Here is a 12,106-nt window from a genome sequence, read left to right as displayed (position 1 = left end):
ATCTTACATTTGACTGTCAATGGTAGAATTATCTTGACTAAGCTTTTAATAGTGTCAATGAAGGCCACAACACTGTCAGCTTCAAACGTTTACAATGCTTTCAAATAAACAGCATATAAATAACCATTGTAGCTGGGCACCTCTACTTGGCCTCCATGTTGCACGGATATATTTACATGCCTACGGAGGGCTGACCAAGAAGCTAACACTTTTTTTCTTGACATATATATACACCCACCAATCAATCTACTGAGTCAGCCTCTGGACAGCAATGGTCTGAGCTGGGTAAGTTAACAAACGTGTTTTCTAAGCAAGTTGTGTTGCGGAAATGCTAGGATAAGGATGGAGATGAGTACTGGAACCATTTTGTAGAAACTGCATTGCACGAGCTGGAGGTCCACATTGGCTTCTGCATACTGCAACTATGTTCCTAACCCATTACCAGTGTCTCAAGTATAGAGAAGTATGATGTAAGAGATCTAGGAAACTCCATCCAATGAGAAGCAGCACAGGAGCAAGGATAAATCACCCTACCCTTTTGAGTTGCTTGTGTGTGATGGAAATGGAAGTGAGGAAGTTAGATACTCACTTTCCATTTTAGTCCCCAAAAGTGTTAACATTAAAGTGCTAAAACCTCATTAACACCCGAGGAAGAAAGCATCAACAACCTGCCTTTAACATAACATTTTACTAATGTGTATGTTCCTCTTCACATCATCCTTTCCCTCCTTGTTGTCTTCATAGAGAGCATTCCTCTTTGCTCTCAAGTCCACCATAAAATAGAAAGAGAAAAGATTATGGGCCTGATTTGCATCTTGGCAGAGGGGACACATCACAAATGTGACGGATATCCTGTCCACTATATTACAATCCCATTTTATACTATGTGGATCGAAATACAGCGGACGGGAAATCCATCACATTTGTGACGGAGTGGTCCATCCGCCAAGATTAAAATCAGGCCCTATATCTCTTTGCTCTTAGCTCTTGTGTTCGCTCTGAGCGGAATGTGAACTTGTGCAGTTATCAAGCTTGAAAACTCTGGCGTACTGGTAATTTAGGTCCAGAGGACACCTGCTCCGTCAGTTCCAACTCCCAAACCCTTCTCCTTGTAGGGCTTCTTCCATGGTAAAATCTGCTAATCGAGGGCAATACTCTCATTTAGGGGGGTGTGGCTAGCAAGATGGCAGACTAGACGCACCCGAGTGAAGCTTGATCGGGCCTAATGTAAACCCTGCATTGATCCTGAACCCCTGGCAATAATCGACCACTTCAAATGCCCTAAACTTGATCCTCCTGCACTCGAGGCACGATTCAGAAACTGACACAGGCCAGGCACACGCATATCTGGCAAAACAGTCTACAGTAGGGACAGGCTGCGTGGGCGTGCAAGATGGCAGCCGCCAGAACATAACTCCATTAACGGAGCCTTCCTACCAAGGTTCCGATGGACTAATGCATCGATACTACTCATTGCGCGGCTGGATAGCCTTACATAACTCGGATCAGAGGCGACCCTCCAGTGCGGAGCCGAAGCACCAGGCCAGTACAGCAGTTGGGTGATGGCGGTGTCTGACAGCTCCAGAGAACCGGGGTGGTTCAATGCACTGATGGCGAGGCAGCAGCCTGGAGCCCAAGGAACCACACTTGCCCCCCCCTTCCCCTCCCCTTGTGGGCAAAGCCGACAGAGAGGGGTGGTGAGAAACAGGGAAAGGCGTGGAAACAGATCCTGGATTGAGACATAAGAGAACACACTCATCTCGGCATATGAACAGTATGGAGCCGGCCCGTCTTGTCTAGAGGAAACGGTGACTGCTGATGGCCAAACTGCCACCACAGAGGTGAAAGGACCTGCATTGGGAGACACCTGATTGAGAAGGGGTGGGCTCGCCCTAGGGAGGACGAGAACAGAGCGGCAAAGCCAAGATAAAGTGCGACCTCCTCTTTCAAAGAATGACAGCTGCCAGAGAGAAGCCCTGGGAGGGCTGCTGCAAGTGGAGGGGAAGACCTGAATGCCTGAAACTTGCCTATCCCCAGCTCATAGGGGGGTTCTGCCCGGTGTTGCTACTCTACTCATTGTAGACACACCTGCACGGAGGACCTAACCAAAGTCATCAGAGAAACTCCCCACCAGCCCAGATGACTGCAGACTTCTAGCCACAGGCTAGCGAGCCCTTACATCCCCTGTGACAACTCAGTTACACCTTAAGCCCCTACACGGCACACGGGGAGGAGGGCTTACTATGTGACACACGTGGCAGAAACTAAATCGCAGGATGGAATCGACTGATGCATCCTCCTTGTCACCACCAAGGAAGTGGACATCATAGCACTCAGGCAGTCCTATTCCCTACACCTGGAGGGGGGGGGGGGGGGGGGTTATAAAGAGTGGGAGAGAGGCCCATAAATATGCTCCTGTCCCAGTAATAATATCTGTCTGAAGCCGCTCTTGGGACCACCCAGTCTCCTGACTCTTGCTAAACCCCTAACCAATATTAAGGCTAAAAATAAGGACCCTAAGACATCTTAGCAGGGGAACCTAGACATGTACACCAGAGTGACAGATTACCTCCAGGAAGCGGGCACACAGCCACCATCAACCAGATAATGCAGCGCTCCTGTTGGAGATATATCAATCCAGGGCGACTCTGAAGTTGCGCATTGGGGAGGTCCGATCGGACGTTACACCACTAAATCAGGATCTCAGGAACGTCGCCGAGAGAGTCACAGCGGCTAAAAGTCGCATATCAGAGTTAGAAGATACCTAGCAAACAAAGGTTTCCTGGGATCTGGGAGAGACCAAAACAGTTGTTAAAGACTTGTTATGGAGAGTCAATGATGTGGAAAACCGAGCGAAATACAACAACATCCGCTTAGTCGGTTTCCCAGAAGCGGTCGAACAGTCCAATATTCTCGAATTCCTGAGTGACTCGCTATGGACCCCCTTCCCAGTGGGTGCATTCTGGACATGCTTTATTATAGAAAGAGCTCATAGGGCATTGGCGGCCCATGCACCCACCAAGAGCGATAATAGCAACATTTCTCAATTTCCAAGACCAGGACATGCTGTTCAGAGAAGCCAGACAAATGTGAGAAGTTAAAGATGAATCCTCCAAGATAATTTTCTTTCCAGGCTATTCATTTGATGTGCAGAAACAACATAGGTAATTTGATGCACTAAAGGCTAAGCTTTCTACTATGCAACTGAAATAGATGTTGCTCTTCCTTGGCAAAATAAAAAACATTTTTAAAGACAAGTCATATTTCTTCCCCACCCCAGAGGAAGCGTGGCAGTGGATAGACAAAAGGTCACAACTCTGCCCATCCTAAGGATCCACTGGAAGGGTAAGCAAACACTAGCAGCCCAACCAAAAATGTGGTCCTCCGTGAAGAAATGCAGAGAGAAGAAGTAAGCCAGGGACCAGACTCCAGAAGAAACTAGAAGGACCAGACACGGAGGGAGAGGCCCCATCAGATACAAAGGACGAAATGGGACTCGCAGAAAACCACTCATCTCTGGTGGGAGCTGAAAATGAGCTACCCTGGAACAGCTAGAGAATACAACAGACCATAGCAATGATGAGACTTTACACTCAAAAATCTCAGCAGGGGGACAGTGATGAACTAGAAGATACATGAACAAACAGAGGGGGGGGGGGTTGATGAAGCCCCGGGGGAGTAAGTAGACCAACCTCTCCGGAAGCCTACACTTGAAGGTTCACCTGTAATACCTGAAGGACACCCACTCCCCCTTTACCCCCATTGCATGGTTCCAGTTGAAACTGGAGACGTAGGATTGGTGTGGATGACAGAGTGTTGCTTTCAGTGTGTGAATGTAAGACAGTCCTGAAATGATTTATCTCTACATTAGCAGTGCAGAGCTTCTTGACTGAAAGACTGGGATAAAGGGCCTCCAGTGTGAGTAAGTGTGTGGCGCGATTGGATGGGAAGGGGCTGGTAGCTGGAGTGGTTGACCCAATATTGTCTAATGCTCCCTCCAATATTATTTCAGACTTTAGAGTGAATGTGAAAGTGTGAGTGATCATCGTAGGTAAGATGTCTTAGGCATATAAGTTCAAAAGTTGGGTTAGGTTGGCTACAGACCTCTCAGGCTTGGTCCTGCAACACAGTTACCTTCCAGGTTATGAGAGTGAATGTGTGCTGGGGGTGGGAGGTAGGGCGAGAGGAGCGGGGAAGAAGTTTTTCAGTTTTGTTTATGACACTGGTCCTCAATTATAAAAAGGTTAAGACAGCGGAGAACAGGCCTAATTTTGCTGGAAACATGCTATATGGTAATGTTGTACATATATTCACAAACCGGTATGCATACTGCATGATACTGAATCTAGCCACAGCCACTGCTCCATCCTTACGTGGAACGTAAATGTACTGGGTAGTAAAATCAAGAGGAGACTAGTAGCAAACTACATCCAACACATAAAACCTCTAAGAAACACATCTACAAGGAGCTGTCAATTTCTTGCCAGAGGAGCATATACTCTTTTGGCACAAGCAGGGCACAAGTCGTGATCTCTGGGAGTAGCGATCTTGATTAGGAACACCGCCTGTTTCATATACAGAGAAAATGGGTGGACCATCAGGGGTCTTATGTGGCAGTCCAGGGCCTCTGTGGTAGACAGAGTGTAGGAAAGAGCCTCTTTTGACATGGTCACTGCCTCTCTCCCCAACCCCCCAATCTTTGCCTGGTTTCTGGTGCAATTTCAACTGAAAGTGCACTGGGTCCCTGCTAGACAGGTCACCAGTGCCAGATCTCTTGCCCTAAAACTGGAGTATTTTTTTTCAATTGGCAGACCTTTAGCTACCACTAGGACGTGGGGTACTAAAGAAAGGTCCCTCATGGCTGCAGCACAAATTTGCCACTCTGAGAGACCCCCTCACTAAGTGCACACAGTGCTGCTTTCACCAGCTGAGTGTCATGGTGCAGTCCTAAAATGAAAACACAACATGGCATACAGCTTGTGTGCCCTGTCCCCCTTACACTGCATGCAATATAAGTAAGACATCCATCAGGCAGACCTTCCAGACCTAAAAGCATGGTGCAGTATATTACATGTGAGGGCATACCTGCATGAGCAGATATACCCCTATGTCTTTGTCAGACATAGTAAGTGAACAGTGAAGCCATTTTAAGTACATGTGCTGGACACCGGTCATTACAAGTTCCACAGCTACATGATGGCTTCACTGACCATAGAGATGTTTGGAATCAAACATCTCTTATTATTAAACCATCACTGAATCCAGTGATGGATTTATTAATACATGCACTCAGAGAGCTCTTTAGAGGTACCCCCTGGAAAACCTACCAACTCCTAAAGTGGGCACTGACTGGTCCAAACCAGTACAGCCACCTTAGACAAAGTAATGGCCTCGTGAGGTGAGAGCCAATGCTCTCAAGAGCTCAGATCAACGGCCTGCACCAGGCAGATGTGTGACCTCCTCTCCCAGGCAGGATGGACATTCCAGGCGGGGAGCTTCAAAGGCCTTGCAGCCTTTGAAACGCAACCCGGGCCTCTCCAAATGGGGGAGCAGGGTGACCCCATCCCCCTCTCCCCCAAGCCATTGCTGACCCCACTTTTGGTGGCAGGACTGGTTGAAAAATTAAGTTAGGAGGAGTGCCCCCTTCATACCAGTCTCATCCACTGGGGTGGACGAGCTGAAGTAGAGACCACTTTTTCAATCCCCCCATTTTGCATGGAAGTCATTACGCCAACAGAGTCACCAATCAATAACAATATGCCCAACACCCTTCAAAAACTAAGAAATAAATGGGAGAACTAGAAGATCTAGACTGGGAGGCAGCACCAAAGTTCGTGTGAGATGTAGATTTCAAATCACAGTGGAGGCTTATTCAACTTAAAATCCTACACTGAACGTACTATGATAGGGTGTAACTATTCAAAATAGGTAGAGCCCCCTCACCAGAAAGTTTGAGATGTAGGGAGCAGAGGGGAGCCCCCTTCCATATACTCTGGACGTGTCCAGAAATAAACACATACTGGGGAAAGCTTCTTTTGGAACTGGGCACTATATTGGGGACAAGGCCTGCAGAGGACACAAAGTATATTTTATTGGAAACATTTCAAGTAACCCCAGAAAAAAGCCTGCCACACTCAACTGATGAAGGGCTAAACCCAGAAACGTGCCTAGAGATATAGAGCACAAACTGCACCCACTTAGGTGAAAAACTACAGACTACACAAAAAGTAAGCACAAACCTGTACTGCGTTTACCATAATGCAATGAGGCAAACTGCATGCTGGAGTGTGAGGCAGTGTGTTCCCATTTGTTTGCTATATTTTATTGAGCATCCACAATTACATAGATCTCCCCCGTCACAAACTAATATTCTGCAATCTGGGCTTGATATTAGCAAAAAGGGTCCTAGCAAAACAGTGGGGTGCCCCTAGGACATCTACACTAGGGGAATGGGAAATGGGTATGGACCTTTATATGGCGACTGAGAGGGTCTCCTACAGGAGCAGAGGCTACCTACGCAAATTTAACAAAATATGGGGTGATTGGATAGGATACTATTATTTAGATACACAGGACACAACACAGGATGTGAGGCCCGATTAGACCAACTGACCATCGCACCCAGTCAACCCCCTATTGATGTCATGTGGCTACATGTGGTCTGTAAGTAAAACAGTGTGTAAAGCCTCCTGTGGTACAAAAGGTCTCCTGCTGCTTTTTAATTTTTGTTTTGGGCACCTGTTGATGCAATGTGTGTTGCAGTTTACAAAATGCAATAAAATTATTAAAATAAATTCTCTCATTCAATAACTATACACCGGATCAGGCCTTAGTGGTTGATTCAATTTCTCATCCACTAAGGGTAACTGTGTATTACAGACCGATTATATTTATGTATTGCAGTATACCTCAAGAAATCAGACTTACATGGCAGTGGTGCAGTAACTCTTTAAACCAACATGAACAGAGAAATACCGTTTTGAGAATGGATAAAAAAATGTTTGCCAATGAATGAAGTGTATACTGAAAGAGGTGTACTTCTGAGGTCTGAAATCAGCATGTGTTTACTATATAATAACATGAAAGTAAGATGCATATGATCCGTGCTGCATCAACAAAATAGCCCTTATTCGAGTAGGCAACCACAAATGGTTTTCAAGTACTCCATGTCTCAAAGCAGAGAATACAAAAACTGACTATTATTTTGTCCAGTTACAATGCTACAAAGAAATCTTAGTTGGGTCAGGAAATAAAAACATCAAGTAATACTGTCAAATGGTATCTACTTTATATCTAGAAGAGCAGTTTTGAAAATGATCGTGTGGGAGAGTAAATTAATTAAATGAATAGAGAGGATATCTCATATCTGGCAAGCAAATGGAAATGTATACAGACAATAGATACCTTAAAAATAACATATTCAAAAAATAGTAGGGAGAGTGGGAAAGTGGCAAAACTTCTAATTACACAAAGCACATGTAGAGCTTAAAAATCTAGATGCATATTGTTAAGAAGAAATTATTAGGATTTTAAAAGCTGATCTGCAAGGACAAACAAAAAATCTGCGACCTGTCCACATTTGTTTTGAGCAGTGCACAATATATTGCTTGGTGCATACTACTAACAGTGAGAATAAGGTTAAAGAAGAATACTTTAATTAAAAAAAGTTGGACCTATTGAATGCATGATCCTGTTGATAACACTATCATAATAGTTACTCCTAAAATACAAATGTGAAGAAATTAAAGATATTGACATTTTAAACTTATGCGAGCCTTTGAAAAAAGTAATGATTTTAAGTGATAGAAAGCAGATCTGGTAACTGCACTTACTGATTGGGGGTTCCTCCTGTGCCTCTAGTCAAAAGGCCGAATGAAAGTTGTAAGGTAAAGTAACATTACCGTACATTATTATCTATTTCAGTTTTAACCACTGCTGAGTCAATGCTAAGTCAATCAGTTCCCTTTTAGTTCTCTGCTATAACCGAGGGTGTAGGGGGTAATAAATACGTGCATGAAATCCCACGAGGATTCATGGGCTAAGAGGGGGGAGCCAAGCACAGAAAACGACGCAACAGCTACATTTTAAATTCAGAAAATGATTGTAAGTGAGAATGTAATTTTTTTGATCAACCAATCACAAAATGCATACTTTCAACTAACATTCAGGAAAATATATAAAATAATCATAGGTTTACGAAAGAGAAAGAAAAGACTAAAGCAGTCAAAAGACTGGTAATGTTTTTAAGAATCGGGTTGCAGTGGGTGTTTGCATATTTTCAAAATTCAGAATAAGATACTTCCTTTGGTTTAGCAACAGTATACAAGTCACTGTATTCCCTACAAGGCACGAATATGTGGTGTAGTCAAATGTGGGTTGTACAAAGAACCTTAAGCCGTTCAAGTGAATGGAGAGGCAGCTGTAAGCGAAGGAATCACGAAAATACACATGGCGAGGCCCTACGCTGTATCACCATAGTAATCCAACAAAGGGTTCGAGGTCCACTAGTAGATTATATAGCCTCATACTGCCAATCTTCGGAATCCATCGACAAACAACATGAATGGAAACTTCGCAGTTTTCAAAGTTTATTTGGTGCAAGCAACATGTGCGAAACCCTAGCACACCTGAAGCTGTGTTGAGCGTGGAAAAGTAGTATTATTATGACAGTGCCTGTGCACTACAATATACCGGAGTAATTTTAAATAACGCACTTTATATTATCTATATGGTATTGCTACACCTCTCCTATAACAGAGCATGGACTGAAAAGTCAAAACGCGTCCTTGGCTCTGGTGTTATGGGCACATAGATCTGTAAATTGTTGCACCTCGTATTATGAGTCACCTGTTTTGATTTATCCATGTCTACCTGAATATGGCCGTTTGGTAAACAGCTCGTGGCTCTCAAACTCCAACTCAGCTTTCCCAGTTCCTCTGTTACTGGTTCAACTGCTTTACGCTGAAGGAGTATTGGGTTGTAGATGCCCTTACGTTCCCCCTTCTTCGTCATGAAATGGCGCACTCTATCATAGGAAGGACTTAGAGGGTCTCAAGCTGAAGCAGTGTATCAGGACAAACTGGCCGAGTCTTCCAAACCCCGCCTCTGTTTGCTGAGACTTACCTAGGGAGCTGTCCTCACACGCATGTGCCAACCCTTCTCGAGCTCTGAGAGATGATGCTGTATTGCCTCTTTTGGTGTACTGCCTCATTCCACTTCAAGGCCATGTGACTGTTAAATTCTACACCTGTCAAAGAGGTAAGCACAGCAAGACCAATAGTCCACTGACTAAATCCTAACAGGAGGAAGTCCTCATTCACTCAAACACACAAAGATCACATTGGAAGAGGGGTCCACTGATGGTATATTGGATCCTATTTAGTTTTAATGGAAATCAGAAGTTTAGCTTAGCCTTCGGCTTGCAGGCCTGTACCCCCGTCACCTAGTGACTTTGAACCTACTTAGCTTGCTCTGTTTTAGCACATTTATTTAATCATTTCTTCCAAGAAAGCTGCTATGTTTATAGTTAAGATGTTTTAGTTTCATGTTATCAGTGCTACTCTGTAAAGGCGTCACTATCAGCCTCAAACATAAATGAGATACATAGGTATTCACAATATGTAGTTTCCAACTTTTGTGTGACAGTAACATAATGTACCTTTTTAGGGAACTGTTTATATAATTGCTGCCACAAGCATGCCTTCTTATCTATTGTTTGGGAACATACCTGCATCAGGGATCCTACCAGATCTGTATAAATACATCTGACACAGACAAGATAATCAGAAGGATCCCTGCCAGATGGCATCAGCGCTACCTATGCTACACTTGATGCTGACCCAGTCTTCATGTCCCCACGGAGTCTGACCTAGAGACCTCATTCCAAGGTAACGAGGGTTGGGGGGGGCTCTTCTCATGGACATTATACTGGCAGATTAGGTCTAACACAACTAGCTCTCTTTAGGTTAGAGATTAGGTTCATCATGCTAGGGTATTAGGGCCTACTTTACATCTATTATATATTCCATGATATTGCAAGATGGTCGGGGTCTTTGTATTCATGACTCTTGTTTTTACCATTCTGTTCCTTTCATTATTCATTATCCTAATCATTGCAGCCCATGCAACTTATGGTAGATTGCAGTCTTGTTAATAAAACCTACTGAACACTTCACTGCATCTCTTTCATTGCCTGTGTGTATGACTGAGATGGAAAATGTCACTTACCCAGTGTACATCTGTTCGTGGCATTAGTCGCTGCAGATTCACATGCTGTGCATAGTCCGCCGTCTGGTGTTGGGTCGGAGTGTTACAAGTTGTTTTTCTTCGAAGAAGTCTTTTCGAGTCACGAGACCGAGGGACTCCTCCTCCTTTGTTTCCATTGCGCATGGGCGTCGACTCCATCTTAGATTGTTTTCCCCGCAGAGGGTGAGGTAGGAGTTGTGTATGTTAGTAATAGTGCCCATGCAATGGAATGAATAAGTATGTACAAAATAAAGGTTAAGGTAATATATTTACAAATGTACAAATGTTGGAGATTACTTCCAAACGGCTACAGGCTCCCGGGGAGGCGGGTGGGCGCATGTGAATCTGCAGCGACTAATGCCACGAACAGATGTACACTGGGTAAGTGACATTTTCCGTTCGGTGGCATGTGTAGCTGCAGATACACATGCTGTGCATAGACTAGTAAGCAGTTATCTCCCCAAAAGCGGTGGTTCAGGCTGTAGGAGTGGAAGTAGTTTGAAATAAAGTTCTTAGTACAGCCTGACCTACTGTGGCTTGTTGTGCAGATAGCACGTCTACACAGTAGTGCTTAGTAAATGTGTGAGGCGTAGACCATGTTGCTGCCTTACATATTTCGTTCATTGGAATATTTCCTAGGAAGGCCATGGTAGCGCCTTTCTTTCTGGTTGAATGTGCCTTTGGTGTAATAGGCAGCTCTCTCTTTGCTTTAAGGTAGCAGGTTTGGATGCACTTAACTATCCATCTGGCTATACCTTGTTTTGATATTGGGTTTCCTGTATGATGTTTTTGAAATGCAATAAATAGTTGTTTTGTTTTCCTAATTAGTTTTGTTCTGTCAATGTAGTACATTAGTGCTATTTTGATGTCTAATGTATGTAGTGCCCTTTCAGCTATTGAGTCTGGTTGTGGAAAGAACACTGGTAGTTCTACTGTTTGATTTAAGTGGAACGGTGAGATAACTTTTGGTAAGAATTTTGGATTGGTTCTCAGAACTACCTTATTTTTGTGTATTTGAATAAATGGTTCCTGTATAGTAAACGCCTGAATTTCACTTACTCTTCTTAGAGATGTAATGGCAATGAGAAAAGCAACTTTCCACGTTAGGTATTGTATTTCGCAAGAATGCATGGGTTCGAAAGGTGGACCCATGAGTCTTGTTAAGACAATGTTGAGGTTCCATGAAGGAACAGGTGGTGTTCTTGGTGGTATAATTCTCTTTAGGCCTTCCATAAATGCTTTAATGACAGGTATTCTAAACAGTGAAGTTGAATGAGTAATCTGCAGGTATGCAGATATTGCTGCGAGATGTATCTTTATGGAAGAGAAGGCCAGATTTGATTTCTGCAAATGTAGTAAGTATCCTACTACATCCGTTGGAGATGCATGTAATGGTTGAACCTGATTATTATGGCAGTAGCAAACAAATCTTTTCCATTTACTTGCATAGCAGTGTCTAGTGGATGGCCTTCTAGCTTGTTTTATGACCTCCATACATTCTTGTGTGAGGTTTAAGTGTCCAAATTCTAGGATTTCAGCAGCCAAATTGCTAGATTCAGCGATGCTGGGTTTGGATGCCTGATCTGTTGTTTGTGCTGTGTTAACAGATCTGGTCTGTTGGGTAGTTTGACATGAGGCACTACTGACAGGTCTAGTAGTGTTGTACACCAAGGTTGTCTTGCCCATGTAGGTGCTATTAGTATGAGTTTGAGTTTGTTTTGACTCAATCTGTTTACTAGATATGGAAGAAGAGGGAGAGGGGGAGGGGGAAAAGCGTACGCAAATATCCCTGACCAATTCATCCATAGAGCATTGCCTTGAGACTGCTGGTGTGGGTACCTGGATGCGAAGATTTGGCATT

General features: G+C 43.9%; 1 protein-coding gene across 3 annotated transcripts in view; it reads right to left on the bottom strand.

The window, feature by feature from the left end:
- The window catches only part of CASK (calcium/calmodulin dependent serine protein kinase), a 1,258,500-nt gene that overhangs the window by 425,420 nt on the left and 820,974 nt on the right, over window positions 1-12,106 (bottom strand). The window lies entirely within an intron of this gene.

The sequence above is a fragment of the Pleurodeles waltl genome, chromosome 8, assembly GCF_031143425.1.
Source record: "Pleurodeles waltl isolate 20211129_DDA chromosome 8, aPleWal1.hap1.20221129, whole genome shotgun sequence".
Taxonomy (NCBI): Eukaryota; Metazoa; Chordata; class Amphibia; order Caudata; family Salamandridae; genus Pleurodeles; species Pleurodeles waltl.
This window is presented reverse-complemented; position numbering and strand designations above follow the sequence as displayed.